Source organism: Dipodomys spectabilis, unplaced genomic scaffold (genome assembly GCF_019054845.1).
Source record: "Dipodomys spectabilis isolate Male_0828 unplaced genomic scaffold, ASM1905484v1 ptg000570l, whole genome shotgun sequence".
Classification (NCBI taxonomy): Eukaryota; Metazoa; Chordata; class Mammalia; order Rodentia; family Heteromyidae; genus Dipodomys; species Dipodomys spectabilis.
This window is the reverse complement of record NW_024871247.1, coordinates 1,713,450-1,730,215: the sequence shown is the minus strand read 5'-3', so window position 1 is coordinate 1,730,215 and position 16,766 is coordinate 1,713,450. Positions and strand designations below refer to the sequence as shown.

Genomic DNA, 16,766 nt, shown 5'->3' with positions numbered 1-16,766 from the left:
AGACATGTGTAGTTGCAGGGAGCAGAAGCCGAGCTCCAAAGGCCCCTAAACACATGCTGGAAAATGGAGCTGGGAGGGCCAGGCTGTCCAGGTTGTCAGAGGGCAGGCGATGAGCCTATATTATTAGTCTTCAGGGTTCCAAATGAAGATCTAGACTTGTTTGCTATCTGGAAATGTCCCATGCTGTTGAGGGTAAAACTGCCAAGGACCACAGTTAAAGGACAGGCTGGTGGCTGGCAATGGAATGTTGAAACTGGAGTGCGAAGACATCACAGTGGGCTCTGTGGGTTCCCTAACATTGCAGAGTAGGGATGCTGGAACCCAAGGAGATACCAGGCTCTGCTGGCTGGGCACTATAGATAGACTTCTGGATGAAGCCTTGCTGGATGGATTAGCAGAATCCATGGTCCCACTCACCCACAGGCACATGAAGCTGCCTAGCATCTCCCCAGCAGATATCTTGGGGACAGCAGCTCTCCCAACTTGGACAAGGAGGTTCTGCTTGCTAGAGGATGTGGCCTATGCTGGTCCTAGAGGGGAAATAAGCCCTCTGCTGGAGGAAGCTTTTGCCCCTTCCAAGGCTCCTGGAGTAAGAGGAGCCCTCAGGAATACACTCATAGAAAGGCTAGTCCCCACACACAATGAGAACATCTCTAGCTGGTTTGAATCTTTGGGGGGATCACGTCTTGGAATGCAGTCGTATTGTAAGAGAAGTGTTACTGACTCCTGTTCAACCTGAATTGAACCTTGATTCTTACAACAAAGCCTCCTTAGTAGCTAAGATTATACGTGTGATCCACTGGTGCCTAACTCCATCAAAGTTTTTAAGCCCATGGCTCTTCAGGGAAATCATAGCCCTGGGTTCCTAGGAATCAAGATGCATGCTGGGTACGAAAGACCTTTGAGCCTGGCATAAGTGGAGGAGTAGAGAGGGCCCCCATGTCACTGGGTGTTGAGTCAGTACAATTGTTGGCATGAACATCTGGCTTTTCTGAGACCAGAAGACAGCTCAAACTTGCTAGATAGGCAAAGATCCAGAAGAAGGAAGGATCAGAATGCAGGGTTTTAAGCACAATTTCTGTGAAATGAAGATTCAAAATTGAGAAGTGACTTCTGAAAGTCCCATTTATGGCAGTGGAATGAAGGAGAAACCTTAGTGCCCTGCACCCCAGGTCATGACATGCCTGCAGTCAGATCGTAAGGAAGCTAGGAGGCCTCCAAGAAGGCAGTGGCATTAAATGAGTCCTGGGATCATTCGCCCAGTGACAGATGTAAGAAGCCGCAGGCTTGGACACCACGCTGTTTATCCCAGGCTTATTGCCTTATGGTTAGTCTAGATGTCATAACAGCCTTGCTATAGATTCCAGGGACCAGAGACTGAATGACGCAGGAACTAAGCTCAATTGAAATCTGAAACGAGGACACCACCAATAATATCAAGGGAGTGAAGAGCAGGGGCCTGAAGCTAGGGACCAAGTGTAGACCCAGACAGTGGTGGCTCACACCAGCTACTCAGGAGGCTAAGATTTTAGAATCAAGACAAAATCCCACCCAGGTATTAAAGTTCATGAGATTGTTCTCGCTAATTAACCAGGGAAAAAAGCCAGGAGTGGAAGTGTGGCTCAAGTGGTAGAGCACTAATCTTGAACCAAATGGTCAGACACAAACTCTATCTGACCCTGAGTATTAAGGACTACATAGGAGGCTAAGATTTGAGGATTAAGGTTTGCAGCCATCCTGTGCAAAAAATCCATGAGACATCTCTAATAAAAAGCCAGAAATGGAACTGTGGCTCAACCGGTAGAGCACTAGTCTTGAAAACAAACTCCAAACTCGATTCTCACTCTGAGTAGTAAAGATTACTTAAGATGATGGGATGTGAGGATTAATTTTTTATTTCGGTTTTTTTTTAAGTGTATTTTTTTTGTCTTTTCTTTTTTGGTTCTGGGGATCAAACTCAGGACGTTGCACTTGCTAGGCTAGCGCTTTGCCACTGAGCTACATCCCAGCCCCGTGAGGATTAATTTTTGCACCCAGCCAGGGCAAAAGAATCCATGACACTTATCCCTAGTAAAAACCAGATGTGGTACTACCTCTGTTATTGAAAATCTTGCAATTACTCAGTGACTTTTATCTAGAACTTCTCTGTTATTTTCAAAGTTGAATGCTTCTTTTTCTTAATTCTGCATTCTGATGAATGTAAAATACACAAGATCTCAATGTCAGGTTTGAAATAACTCTCACAGACTTGACTAACATGAAGTGCCAATGAAAGCATTTGAGATTCATTTTCAATGGGGAAGCAGCAGCCTCTGAATCATTTTTACTGATAGACAATTGAAACAGAAAAGGTTGACTTTTTAAAATATGCTTTTTATTGTAAAAATTCTGTACAGAGGGGTTACAGTTACATGAGCAAGGTAATAAGTATATTTCCTATCAAGCATTGTTGCCTCCTCCTTTGTTTTTCCCCTACCATCCCTCCCCTCCCACCTCCACAACTACAATTCCCCACACCCCCCCTAAATGATAAAGTTCATTTTTCAACATAGTGTCTTGTACATCTCATTGTTACAATGGGTCAACCTGTATGCCTACTTAAGCATTTTCCCTTTCCCCTCCCCAAATTATAGAAGTATATATACAAGATGCAGAGCATCGACAAGAAAAACAGTGAATACATGGGTTATACCATGGAGGAGGAACAGACAAAGAAAAAAATCACAGGCTACAGAAAGGCTTGGAAAAATTTATACTAAGGGAAGTAAACCAGCCCCAAAGAAACATAGGATCCACTGTTTCCCTTATTTGCAATGACTAGTATATATCTGGGACAAGCGAAAAAGGTCAAAAGCTATGTTCATACAACCAGATAAGATGATGTTAAGCAAAATAAACCCCAAGATAGGGACACAAGTATTTCTTTTTACTTTCTTGATATTGTTTCTAAACGTATTTATAAGAGGTTAACATTTTAATGAACAGTGATATTCTGCAACTTTATCAATCAACTCCATTTCTTTCGCATGTGCCCAAATTGGAGGGCTTTTTCAAGAAGATAAAAACAGAAAGAATAGGAAAATTATCGGTAGACTTCTATCTGGAGAACGGACTCATTTTATAATCAAGGAACAAAAGAATATTTCAGTGAGGAGGATATTCTTCAAAAAAATCAGGGAAAGTATGAATAAAGGAAAAATGTAACAGAAGACATGTATTCTTTGCATTCTAATCCTAGGTTTATTCAATAGAGTATCTTTATTGTACCCAGCAAAACATAAGCACAACCTTACCTAAAATGCTACAAAGTTACAAAACACAAAATTTATAATAGTATATGTACACTGCTATGTATATAGTATATATATATATATAGCATATATATAGTATATATATATATATAGCATATACTATATATATACTATATACTAGTATATACTATATCTATACTATATAGATATAGTATATACATAGTAGTGTAAATACAATAAAGGCAAAAGATAAATGGAGAGAGGCAGAGTGAGCGAGCAAGAGAGAGAGAGAGAGAGAGGGCAATATACATATTGCCAAGGCAAACCTGCAATACCATGAATGGCAGGCAAAATGGGGTGGAGGCAAGCTTTGATAGGGGCAGCTTTGGCTCAACTTCTCTCCAATTTCAGAGTAAACACAAGGATAAAGGACCTGGTTAACAGACCCATTCATAGCAACAAACACGGTTTAGGATTCTCTCAGGGGAGAAGGGGGTCAGGCAGGGACAAGGGCCAGGCATAACAGGAAGAGCAGCTTTGTCTCTTTTCCCCGAAAGCCTCTGCCTTGAACCACCAGCAAGGTTACCCCTAGGTTGCCAGTCTATCCCCAGTAATCAGTGGCAAGTTGGGAATCACCAAACACTTTATGAATGGAGAAGGAATGAACTTTCTAGCCAGAAAATTACAGGCCACCTTTTTCAACAGACCCTCAAATCCACAAAAATTTGGGAGCCAGAACTGGGCTGCAGATGAACTGTCTCATCTGCTGTCTTCCCCAATAAGGGATCTTTTCTTACAGCCCCTCCTGGGCTAGTGAAGTGACACATCTGAGCTGAGTTATAGGGGGAGCATCAGGTCCCTTCTTATCAGGTGGAGATGGAGCTGAAGCTGGGGCTGTAGCCCAGGGAATAGGGGCCTTGTCTGGGGAATACTGGGATTCAAGAGCATGATCTCCTGCACGTTGTATTTGTAGGGGTGCATGGTCTGTTCTGGTGCCATAGCAAAGAAGGACTGGGGAGCTGGGGCACTGCTGGAAGCAGACATGCAGCTGCTGGGCTACACTGGAGCTTCATGAGAAATAGCTGGAGTAGCTGCAGAAGACAGAGCTGAAGGCTGCGCCAGACCAAGACCCAGGGTCATGACTCCCGCTAGAATCACTCCTTCACTCAGCCCTGCTGAGGTACTTCCTGCTTGGCTAGTTGGTGGACATTTAATCTGTAGAGGGATCCTCTGACTTCTTTTCAGAGCAGCCTTGCCTGTATTAGAAGAAGGAGTCATCTCCCTGCCATCCCCACCTCCTCCCACTCTCCTCAGCCTATGAGGCTGAGACAGTGCTCAATGGAACAGAATTTTGACCCCATTACAAAACAGTCCCTCAGAGCACTATTACACAGTAGGAGCATAGATCTGCTGGAAGTGGACAAGCTCCTCATCCAGGAAGAGAACTGGTATTCAAAGAAAATAAGAAGACATTTGAAGTCACAATTGCCATCAGTCAGGAATTTCCCTTAGGTAGTGAATTATTGAATGTTCCAGAAGTGATAGCTCCCTTCAAGCCCTTTATCGAGCTTAGAGAATGTGTTCAAATGAAGATTTCTCCAGGCTTTCCTGTAAACTTAGATAGACCTGTGCTTCCCAGGATCACAGCCACTGTGTCTTTCAACAGTTTTGAGATGATGTAGTTGATGGCTCTATCTTTACCATATCAGATAACTACAAAGACCCCCCAACCATTGTCCTGACCTTTAACATAAAAAATATGCTATTCACCATGAACAAGGAACGCAGAGACTCCTAGAATTAAATTCAAAAAGAAGGGACAAATGCTTTCAATAAAGGGATTCACATATTGAAGTGACACATCAGTAATAGAATTGGAAGAAATGGGCCTCTAATATGAATTTCATCAAGTATTCTGATGAGCCATTTTCAGTCTTTTAAAAAAGAATTCTTTATGTGTAATTGTTTGATCTGCAGCTACCAGTGACGTGATTTGTTTTTGAAGATTTTTATTGTACTTGTTGAAATATACATGCATATGTGTGTATGTGTGTATGTGTGTGTATGTATGTAATCTACATATCCATGTATCTTAAATACTCCCAGACCATTAATGTAAGTCAAATGTCTTAAGATATATGAAACCCTTTAAAACTCATCATCTCACATTCATTGGGCACAAATATTGCTTCACTTCGTTTTCATAAAATGTAAACTTTGAAACATTGTGTATAGTTTAGTAATTTGAATGTTTGTTCAATATAATGAACTAGACGGAATGAGATTTCCTGTAGATAAATAAACCAAATGGTAATCATTAATAATAGTATTTATCTGTCGCTATACATTTCAGAACGCTTGTTCACAATCCAGAGAATGAGGTACATTTTTTAGCCCCTAAGAGCCTCAATTGGGGTGCTATTTGTGTTTACCTGAATTATTTCTTCAATGGTAAATATTACTAATCTTCCTTTCAGAGAACCACTATTTTTTTTTGCTTTCTACATTAAGTGTTCCTGTTCATGATAAGGTACATTGAGAATGCAGAAAATCCTCCAAGTCTCAGTTCTTCAAATAATTTCCAAGTTTTAAATTTGCTTCTTCAAAGGTGCATATAAGTTTGATTAGTATGTTATTCAAGGAATATGGGTTCATTGGTATCAATTATATTTTAAAACACATATATTAGATAGCATGTAATATAGGTTTTCAATTTTTAAACAAATCTAATTTGCTAAAATTATATTTTACAAGTTATAAAGTGCAGAAGTGCATACAAGATTAAGGGTTCCCATTTTATTCTAGTCCTGTTTGTTTTTGCCAGTCCAAGGGCTTGACCTTAGATCATGGGCACTGCTCCTGAGCTTCTTTTGCTCAAGGCTAGTGCTCTACCACTTGAGGCACAGCACCATTTCTGGCTTTTTTGTGGTACTCAGGAATCAAATTCAAGGCTTCATGTATACTAAGCAAGCACACTATCACTAAGCCATATTCCCAACCCAAGGTTCTATTTTCTTAAGTCACAGGTCAAAATCATGTACTCACTTTTACACATACAAATGTTCATATTTATTAGAAGTTGGTCTGAAGCTCCAAGAATGAGATAAATTGGGAGTATTATATGTAAGAGTTATACAATGTTGTGTCATATTATGGAGATTAGCTCAATGATTTCTTTTGTAGTAATGAGTGTGTCAAGAATTATTTTCTTAGTGATTAGTAGTTAACATTGGTCTGGTCAAAACATGCTAGAAAATCTTTCCAAAGATAGGTGGAGGTATATAATGGATACTTCCATTATTTAGTTTCTAGCTGTGCACGGGTGTCTCATGCCTGTGAACCTAGGTACTCAGGAGTTGAAATCTGTGGATTGCAGTTCAAGGCCAACACAGGCAGATTCTTATGTCTAGTTAATCCCAGAAAAAGCCAGAAGTGGCACTTTGGCTCAAGTGGTAGAGTGCTAGCCTTAAGCAAAATGTAGGTCAGGGACAGTGCCCTGGTGAGAATTAGAGACGCAGGACTATAAAAATAAAATAAAATAAAATAGTTTCTTTGAATCTTTAGCTGGATTACTACAATAGAAGACCCGTGGTTAGAGAAAGCTGAGCTCAATATCTACCTTGAAGTTGATGGTGAGAGAAACATCCTCTTTCTATGCCTCATAGCCTATCAAATGTTGCCACCTCAGGCCATGCACAAGGGTAACAAGACTCAAGACTGTTGATAAGGCTCATGTCTCTCACTTTCCAATACCCAGATAACACTCAAATGTAGTATATATGTATAAGTTTACATCTGCACACACACGCACACACAAACATAGATATCCCACTCATCCATCACAGAGCACGTTAGACTACAGTTTGTCACAACATGGAAAGACTGGGAAAACATTACATTAAGGGAAGTAATCCAGACCCAGAGAACACTGGCTGCATATTTTCCCTTATTTGTGGCAGCTAGAATGCTCCAATAAATCCAGAAGCAAATATACTGGATTGTGTGCTAAAGGTTACAGATGAATTACCTGAAGCATAGTGGACTCTATGAAGATAAGATAGTGTGATTTTTATTTTCTCTAAAGAATTTTTTAATGGTCTGCCAAGAAAACAAAAACAAAAACTCCAAATTTTGTCAGGCAATCCATTCACTTGTTAATAACTTAGTAAAGAAGGATGCTCTCACTGGAGTGGACCAGACTGAACACAATCAAACACATTTTAGTGACTAAAAACTCAAAGCCTACTGACATCACAAATAAATGAATTTTGTTTAAAGTTTTAGTCTATTTCTATTTCCTAACTTTCCAAAAACCAAGAATTATTGTCTTACAAGGGAATATGAAAAGGAAAACATCCATTTGTGGAAATGCACATGAGGTTAGTTGTTTTTTTCTTAGAACTTTGTCTCAAAGAAAACGAAGAACTAAACTTAAATGCTGAGGAAAATAAATGTTATTACTTCATCATACTATTAAAAGAATATAAACTCTGAGCAAGGTAAACATGACAAACAAAAATATGGCAAATAACAGAAGTTTCAGTGAAGTAAATTTCTTCATTCACATTTCCATCTTAAACCCTCCACCTCTGTGTTCCTCTAGTACACAGCTGAGAATCTGGCAGGCCTCTTAAGGGGCAGAGCAAATGGACAGTCTCCACAGAAGCCAGATGAGCACAGTGAGTTAACAGGTACCCAAGGTAGGTGTTTCAGTATGGGAAGCTGTTGGAATTATGATCCTTTCCTTATATCCAAAGAGACACATGTTTGTACCAAGGTCAAGAAACATAGATGGAGGCTGGGAAGTTGGCTCATTGGTAGAGTGCCTGCCTCTCATTCATGAGGCCCTGGGTTCGATTCCTCAGCACCACATAAGCAGAAAAAAAGCCGGAAGTGGCACTGTGGCTCAAGTGGTAGAGCGCTAGCCTTGAGCTGAAGAACTGAGGGACAGCACCCAGGCCCAGAGTTCAGACCCCATGACCAGACCCCCCGTCCCCTCAAAAAAAAAATGAAATGTAGATGCAAGACTATCAAAGTCAAAGGTGGAAAATCAATAATTATCATGAAAGTTAAATGTTTCAAAGAGGAATGTGGTAGTGCATGACAGTGATACTACAACTTAGGAAACTGAGGCAGGAGATTCTTCCCTTTCAGTGCAGATAGGCAATAAAGCCAGGTCTTGCCTTAGGAAGCTCAGGTTTCCTATCATCACTTGCCAAAGACTAACTACTTGCACAAGAAGCACCATCTGTGATTTCCATGACACACTCTCCATCTTCACATTCATCGACTTTACTAGCTTCTTCTCTGTCACTGCCCATTTCCCAATCAACTGTAATTCATCTCTTTTGTCCCCCTCCTTTGCACACAAAGTATTCCTGCCTATTCCAGTGCCATTCCCATTCTTTCTTGGTATTTTAGACAGTGTCATTTCTTCATTTGAGAGATCATTTTCACTGGAACTCCATGCTATACTTGTGAGCTCAATGTACTAGATGTGGTTGTTTCTTTGGTGGTGGAGCTAATTCAATATCCTGTTCGGTAATAGCTGCCTTTAGGCAACTAATGGCAAGACTTTAGAGGTGTTCTGAAATCCTCTCCAGATGTGAGCCATACTTTAGAGAGGGAGGCAGCCGCTGTGCCCACTGTCCTAAGATTTACATTTCTGACCTGCGGTGGACTCTTCTGGAAAGGAGGGATTTTCTATGTCCCATATCCTTTACCTCTTGGTTCTTCTCACCAGAGACATGGCACCAGTCTGTGATAGCATAATTCTTTGGAAATAGTAAGACAAAACCCAATAAAGGAAGCAGAAGGAAATATATGTGGTTCTGTGGGAAAATAAAAAATTCATAGTGATGCAAAACTTATGGGGATAAAGCTTCCATTATCAGAGGCCATGAAGGTCAATCCATCATAGTAGTTCTTCATGTTTCTGTGTAACATTTATCTTTATGTCATTCTAATGGACATGTGGTCCTATTGACTACCAGGAGTCACTGGAAGTCCAGGGGACATTTGGTGCATGGGTGGAGGGGTGATCCTAGAGGCCCTTATTGGCACTGACAGGCGAGGAATGAGGGCAAGTGGCCAAAAAGAAGGCAGCAGTAGTTGCAGGAGAAGCTTCAGTAGTGGCTACAGTTGCAGAATGAAATCCGAGGGGCTGTAGAATGGTCACTGCAATCTTTGGAACTCATGCTTTCATGGAGAGCTCATGAGAATGCACAGAGCAGGGAAAAGTGGGGCCTACTGAGGCCAACCTCCAGACAGCTGTGGCCCTGCAAACTGAGGATTGACAGCTGAGGGTGGTAAGTGCAGAGCCCAGTTGATTCTTTTCCCCATCTGAGCTGCCTTCCTACCATCACCCACACACCTCACTTCCTCTATAGCAAGATTACAGGTAAGAGGCACCCCACTCAGTTTAGACGAGATTTTGCAGTGGGCCCTTATTTACCTCTCCCTCTTCAAGAGGCTATCGCTGGAGCAGTCCTTGGAAAGTCACATGCAAAACCAATAGGCACACAAAGGACGCAAATGCTGCTAGAGAGAAGCAAGAGAGTCTGAGACCATTGGAATGTGGTCATGGAGGTGTGGTTCTGTTGGTAGACAGATAGCCAATGAACCAAAGTGGCAGGTCCTGAGTTCGAGTCCCCGTCTAGCAAGAAGAAAGAGAAAGAAAGATACCTTTATGGCATTTTTACATTTGACATTCCTTCTGTATTCTCACTAAATACATTTCTATATACCAGTGTGTAATAAATTTATTCTTTTTTGTTTGGATTAGGCTACATTTTTACATTACTGGATTTAGTAACCCAGGACCTCATCAGTCCTATTCCCACCCATTTTTCTGTTGTTTCTTTCTTTGTTCGTTTTTGTTTTTGTCTATTCTGAGAGCTTAAAGTCCAGACCAGAGTTCTGTCCATGGTCTCTTTTGGCCACATCTTTACTTTTTGCATTTGTGGCTTTATTGTAGTCTTAGAACCTCATGCACTTTCCTGCCAGGACTGACTTCCAAAGGTGGTCCTCAGATCTCACCCTACAGACTTGCATGAATTATAGCCATGAGCCAGCAGCATTTGAATTCTACTAACATTTATGTTGGTGATCTTCATATTATTTCCCCAAAACTTGGCTGCTCCTGCTGCCTTGTAAGCAATGTCCTTCTGTTCTCACCTTAAAAACAGGGGTCTTAGGTTCCAGCCACCAGCCTGCTGCTTAAGATATGTTTCATCTTCTTTTCCTTTTTCCTTGTTTGTTGTTGATTTATTAGAAATTAAACTTATTCTTTGCTTAGTTTTAAAGTACCTTAATTGACCTTTATTATTATATGATATGATGCTATAAATTATATGTAATTTTAATATGTTGATGAATTCCCATAGATTCACAGGCATCAAAAACCAGATACAAAGTATTTCCTTCACCCTTAAAAAAGAAGCCAGCCTCTGTTTCCTTAGAAGTTGTGCAGAGACTCTTTCTGGACAATATCCTATATTTGTATCCAATATCATGCGACAGAACAGACAAGAGCAATGTCTTGTTATTCTGTTATTCTCAGAGAATAAAATGCTATTCAAAAAGCTTTGAAAATTTGTTTCCTCATGTTATTTATAATGTGTGGGAGCTTAATGACAGACATTACTATTTCCTGTAGACAATTATATGCTATAGCTTGTTTTATTTTTGTTGTGGGGGGGTCCTTGTACTAGCGTTTCAAATCAGGACCTGGTAATGTCCCTTATGTTTATTGCTCAGGGCTAGGACTCTTCCACTTGTGCTACCTCTCTTGTTTCTGGCTGTTTAGTGGTTAACTGGAAATAAGACTGGGTAGGTGATGGAGGAGGATATGACTATGATACATTGTATCCATGTGTGGATATATAGTAATTAATATTTTTTATAATTTATATAATTAATATTTGCTAATAAAAAGAAAGATAATTGGAGGTCTAGTTACTCAAAGGAATCCTCTTGCATTTGACTTCCTAGAAAAAAATTATCATTTTCCTTGCTTTGCCTTTATTTTTGTTGCTAGCATTGGGGGATTGAACAAAGGGCTTCGGTGCTGACCCTTATCTCTTTGCTTTATGGACAGTGCTCTACCACTTCAGCCACAGCTCCAGTCCCAGACTTCTGCTAGTTAATTTGAAGAAAGGAGTCTCTCAGATTTTTCTGCTTAGTCTTGCTCTGAACCCCAATACTCAGATCACAGCATCCTGAGTGGCTAGGTTTACAGGTGAGAACTCCTACTTGGAAGCCCTGGTGTAACATTTCATTTTTATTTTTGAGAATGTGAAGGTTTCTGACATACTAGTTTGTTATTCAAAAACTTGTTTTGTGCAAGATATTATGGTGCATGCTTGTAATCACAACATGCAGAAAATGAAGCCAGGAAGATTTAGTTTGAAGCCAGCCTAAGGGAAAGTGTGAGAGACACTTTTTTCCAAAAATAAAATAAAAAACAAATAATTTTGCAATTAGGCAAATTTTCTCCATTTAAGGATCACAACTTTTAAGTTTCATTTCATGCCTACAATACTAGATACTCAGGAAGTTGAGATCTGTTGATCCCTCAATATTCAAAGCCATCTGGGGCAGAAAAGCCAACCAGATTCTTTCTCCAAATAACAACTAAAAGCCTCAAGTTGTAGAATGCCAGAGTTGTGGGGATAGGCAATGAGAGCTTGAAGCCAAGTGGCTAAGCACTACTAATGAAACACAGAAAAATTAAATAAATGAGAGAAATTCACAAGAATTCTCTCCAGCTCCTCAGAGAAAAACAGAATGAAATTTGTAAAAACAAGAGACGTCTCTGGAGAAGAAATAAGAATGGCCAATAGACAGTTGAAGAAATGTTCAACATTGCTGGTCATAAAAGAAATGCAAATCAACAGAATAAGCTTTCTGATGGTGTCTTCTAAATGTTGAATAAATCTATCACATTTCTTGGATTTGTCTTGAAAAGTTGTCTGTTCTATCTCTATAATATCTAGGCTGCCTTCAATCCCAGGGTTCTATCTTCTGCATGCTCTAACCTATTGTCAAGACTTTCTACTTTGTTTACTTTTTTATTTCTTATCCTTCTAATTAGTCGGCTTTGGTGGCTTCAAATTCTTTCTTGGAGTTTTGTTTTAGATCTTGTACAAACTTCTTTACTTCCTTAATTTGGCTTTCAGAGTTCATTCTCAAATCCCTTACTTGATTAACTATGATTTCATTGGACTCCCTTTCCTTCTGTTGAGTTTCATTCAGCATTTCCTTTGTGGCCTCCCTAGATTCCTTTTCCTGTCTGTTTATGGATTCTATGAATGCCTCAATTGATCTTTGTCTATTCCCATCCCACTCATGCAATTCCTGCATTAATGTTTTATTAGCTTCCTCATGCTCATGAAATTCCTGTATTAATCTTTGTTTATTCTCAGTGTGCTCTGGCAATTCCTGTCAGAAATGACACCATCCCTTTGTTAGGAAATGGAAAGACATGGAAAAAATTATAGTAAGTGTAGTGAGACAAAGAAACATAGGTCCCATGGTTTTCTTAATTTGTAATAACTAGTATAAGTCTAGGGCAAGTAGAAAAGTTCAAAAACTATGTACATATGACAATAAAAGATGTTGTTAAACGAAATGAAGCCAAAGACAGGGACACAAGTGGTTTATTTTTTCTTGCTATGGTTTTAACGTATTTATAATGTACTATGTGATTTTTTGTTTCTTTGATGACTTCCTCCCCCACTGTATAACCCCTGTTTTCACTGTGTTTTATTTCAGTGCCCTGCGTCTTGTATATACATTTTTCTAATTTGAGGAAGGGAAGGGAAAAAACAAAATGTTTAAATAGGGATACCAATTGACCCATTGTAAAAATGAGATGATGATAACGAACTTTACAACTTTAGCAATGGGGAGGAGGGGAGTAGTATGGGAAGTGAGGAAGGAAGGGATGGTAGGACAAAAACAAAGGAGGCAACAATGCTCAATAGGAAATGTGCTCATTACCTTAATCATGTAACTGTTACTCCCTGTACAATATTTTTACCATAGAAAACGTATTTTTAAAAAAAGAAACGCAAATCAAAACCAAAACCACCTTTAGATTCCACCTCACGTCAGTTAGAATGACCATTATCCAGAGAATAATAATAATAACAGATGCTGACAGAGTTGTGGCTAGATGGGAACACTACTATACTGTTGGTGGGAATGTAAGCTGGTTCAACCATTCTGGAAGACTGTATGGAGGTTCCTAAAAAGACTAAATATAGAACTCCCTTAAGATGCAACAATCCCACTCCTCAGTATTTATCCCAATGATCTCAAACTAGGCCACACTAAAGCTACCAGCACAACTATGTTCGTAGCAGAATTGTTTACCAAAGCTAAGATATGGAACCAACTCACATGCCCCTCAATAGATGAATGAGAGCTGGAAAGGTGGCTCAGTGGTAGGGCGTTTGCCTTGCATGCATGAGGCCCTGGGTGTGATTCCTCAGCACCACATAAGCGAAAAGAAAAAAGCTTCAAGTGGCGCTGTGGCTCAAGTGGTAGAGTGCTAGCCTTGAGCTGAAGAGCTGAGGGACAGCACCCAGGCCCAGAGTTCAGGCCCCACGACCGGACCCCCCCCCCAAAAAAAAACAGATGAATGATAGAGAAAATATGGTCTATTTACACAATGGAATTTTATGCTTCTATCAGAAAGAATGGCATTGTCCCTTTTGTAAGGAAATGGAAAGACTTGGAAAAAAATCCTATTAAGTGAAGTAAGTCAGGCCCAAAGAAACATAGGCTCTGTGATTTCTCTCATTTGCAATGATTAGTGTTAGCCTAAGTTAGTCCTAGCAGAGGATCATAATAGCTCAAGAAGTATGAACATATGACCACATAAAATGATGCTAAATTAAATGAATGCCAACACATTGAAACAGTAGTTCTTTGTTTTATTTGTCAACCTTGATGTAGCCAATGTACTATAGCTAGTTCTTTCTTCTTTTATTATTTCCTTTTTTCTTTTTCATTGGCTATATCCCTGGCAATTTCTGTCTTTGAATCTGGTACTCTCCATCTTGTATATGTATTTGTCTGATTTGGGGAACAGAAGGGAAATAACAAAATGCTGAAAGAAGTACAAAAGATGTCATATTACAACAATGATACTCACAAGACACTATATTGGAAATGAACTTAATAAGTTTGTGTCGGCGGGCAAGGATGGGGGCTGGAGTGGGAGGAGGGAAGGCATAGAGGGAGAAAATCAATGAATTGTGTAACAATGTTCAATGAGAAATGTATCTTACTCATGCATATTAACCCCTCTGTACAGCATCTTTACAATAAAACAGAATTTTAAAACATATAAAAATTAAAAAATATATGAAAACTCTAGCTAAATACCTAGTGTATGTTTAAAACAAGCAGGAATGTTCAAAAGCTATGTACATATGACCGTATAAGATGACAGTAAGTGAAATGAACCCCCAGACAAGAACACGCATTTTTTCTTTGCTTGCTACAGTTTTTTTTAAAATGTATTTATAATGTATTATGTGTTTTTTTTTTCCTTTGGTATGTTCCTCCCCCACGCTATAATACATGTTTGCACTGGGTTTGATTCTCGTGCCCTGCATCTTATATATACATTTTTCTATTTGGGGGAGGGGAAAGGAAAAAAACAAAATGTTTGAATAGGGATATGAGGTTGACCCATTGTAACAATGAGATGTACAAGACACTATGTTGAAAAGGAACTTTACAACTTGTGGTGGGAAAGGAGAGAGTATTTGGGGAGGTGGAGAGGGAAAGGATGGTAGGGGAAAAACAAAGGACGAGGTAACAGTGCCTGATAGTATATGTACACATTACCTCACTCATGTAACTGAAACCCCCTCTCTACAGATTTTTTTCAAATAAAAATGTATTTTTAAAAACTCAAGCTTGGGCTTCACTTCACCTAATATCAACTTATCTGACCGTTTCTGCTTGTGTCAGACATATACTAGTTATTGCAAATAAGGGAAACCCTGGGACCTATGTTTCTTTGGGCCTGGCTTACTTCACTTAATATCATTTTTTCCAAGATGATTTCTTTGTTGCTTTGTATGTCCCTCCCCCATGGTACAACCCCTGTTTTCACTGTGTTTGATGTTGGTATAATTTTTGGAGGGGAAAGAAAAATCACATTGTTTAAATAGGGATACAGGTGGGCCCATTGCAACAATGAGATGTAAAAGACATTATGTTGAAAAATGAACTTTACAATTTTGGCCAGAGGGGGGTGGTCGCGCTGGTGATGGGAAGGGATGGAAAGGGGAAACAAAGGAGGAAGAAACATTGCTTGATAAGAAATGTACTCATGCCGGGAGCCAGTAGCACAAGTCTGTAATCCTAGTTACTCAGGAGGCTGAGAACTGAGGAAGTCCGTGAGACTCTTATCCCCAAAAAGCCACCAGGAAACCGGGAGTGGTGCTGTGGCTCAAGCAGTAGAGAGCTTGCCTTGAGCTGAAGAGCTGAGGGATAGGGTCAAAGCCCAGAGTTCAAGCCCCACGATTGAAAAAAAAAGGAAAAAAAAAAGAAATGTACTGATTACCATGCCCATGTAATTGTAACCCATCTGTATGGTATTTTCACAATAAAACAACAACAACAAAAAACAACAACAACAGCAACAAAAAAATACCAAGCTGAGTTCATGTGAAAGAGTTCTTTAGGACTTTCAAGAAGCTAGTACCAAATGCATATAACCACAATTGAGTGATAAAGAGAAATGTAACTATTTATTTGTATATATTTTTATTGTAAAAATACTGTACAGAGGGATTACAGTTACTTCAGTAATGTAATGAGCACATTTTCCATCAAGTGCTATTACCTCCTCCTTTGTTTTTCTCTTGCCACCTTCCTTCCTCACTTCCCAACTCCTCTCCCACCACCCCTGAAGATATAAAGTTCGTTTTCAACATAGTGTTGAGTACATTTAATTGTTACAGTGGGTCCTTTGTTCATAATTTTTGTTTTGTACATTTAATTGTTACAGTGGGTCCTTTGTTCATAATCCTTTGTTCATAATTTTGTTATTTTCCTTCCCCTCCCCAAATGTGAAAAAAATGTATATACAAGATGCCCACATAAAAATGCAGGACTTGGAGTCCTAATATCTGATGAAATAAATTTTAAATTAAAATTATCTAGGAGAGTTAAAGAAGGTCAATACATACTAATAAAATGATCTCTCCTTCAGGAAGATATTACAATTCTAAATATTCACCACACAATGGAGCACCCAAATTTACCCAAGTATCTTTTTTATATGAATAAATAAAAATTTCTTTTTGTTTCTCTTAACTTAGAACTCATCTTCTTTTATCTGTGTTGTTCCCAAGTCAGACTAATCTCTTGTCCTTAGATTTCTTTGGTATAGTTTGGGTGGGTAATCTGAGATATAAGCAGTATTCTTTGTTCAATTTGGAGATCTAGCACACTGGCACTACTCCTTGAATAAGAAGTTGAACTGAATTG

General features: G+C 39.3%; 1 pseudogene; it reads left to right on the top strand.

Annotated features, from left to right (window-relative positions):
* Window positions 1–244: 244 nt before the first annotated feature.
* LOC122100216 lies at window positions 245–5,049 on the top strand (annotated as a pseudogene).
* Window positions 5,050–16,766: the final 11,717 nt, after the last annotated feature.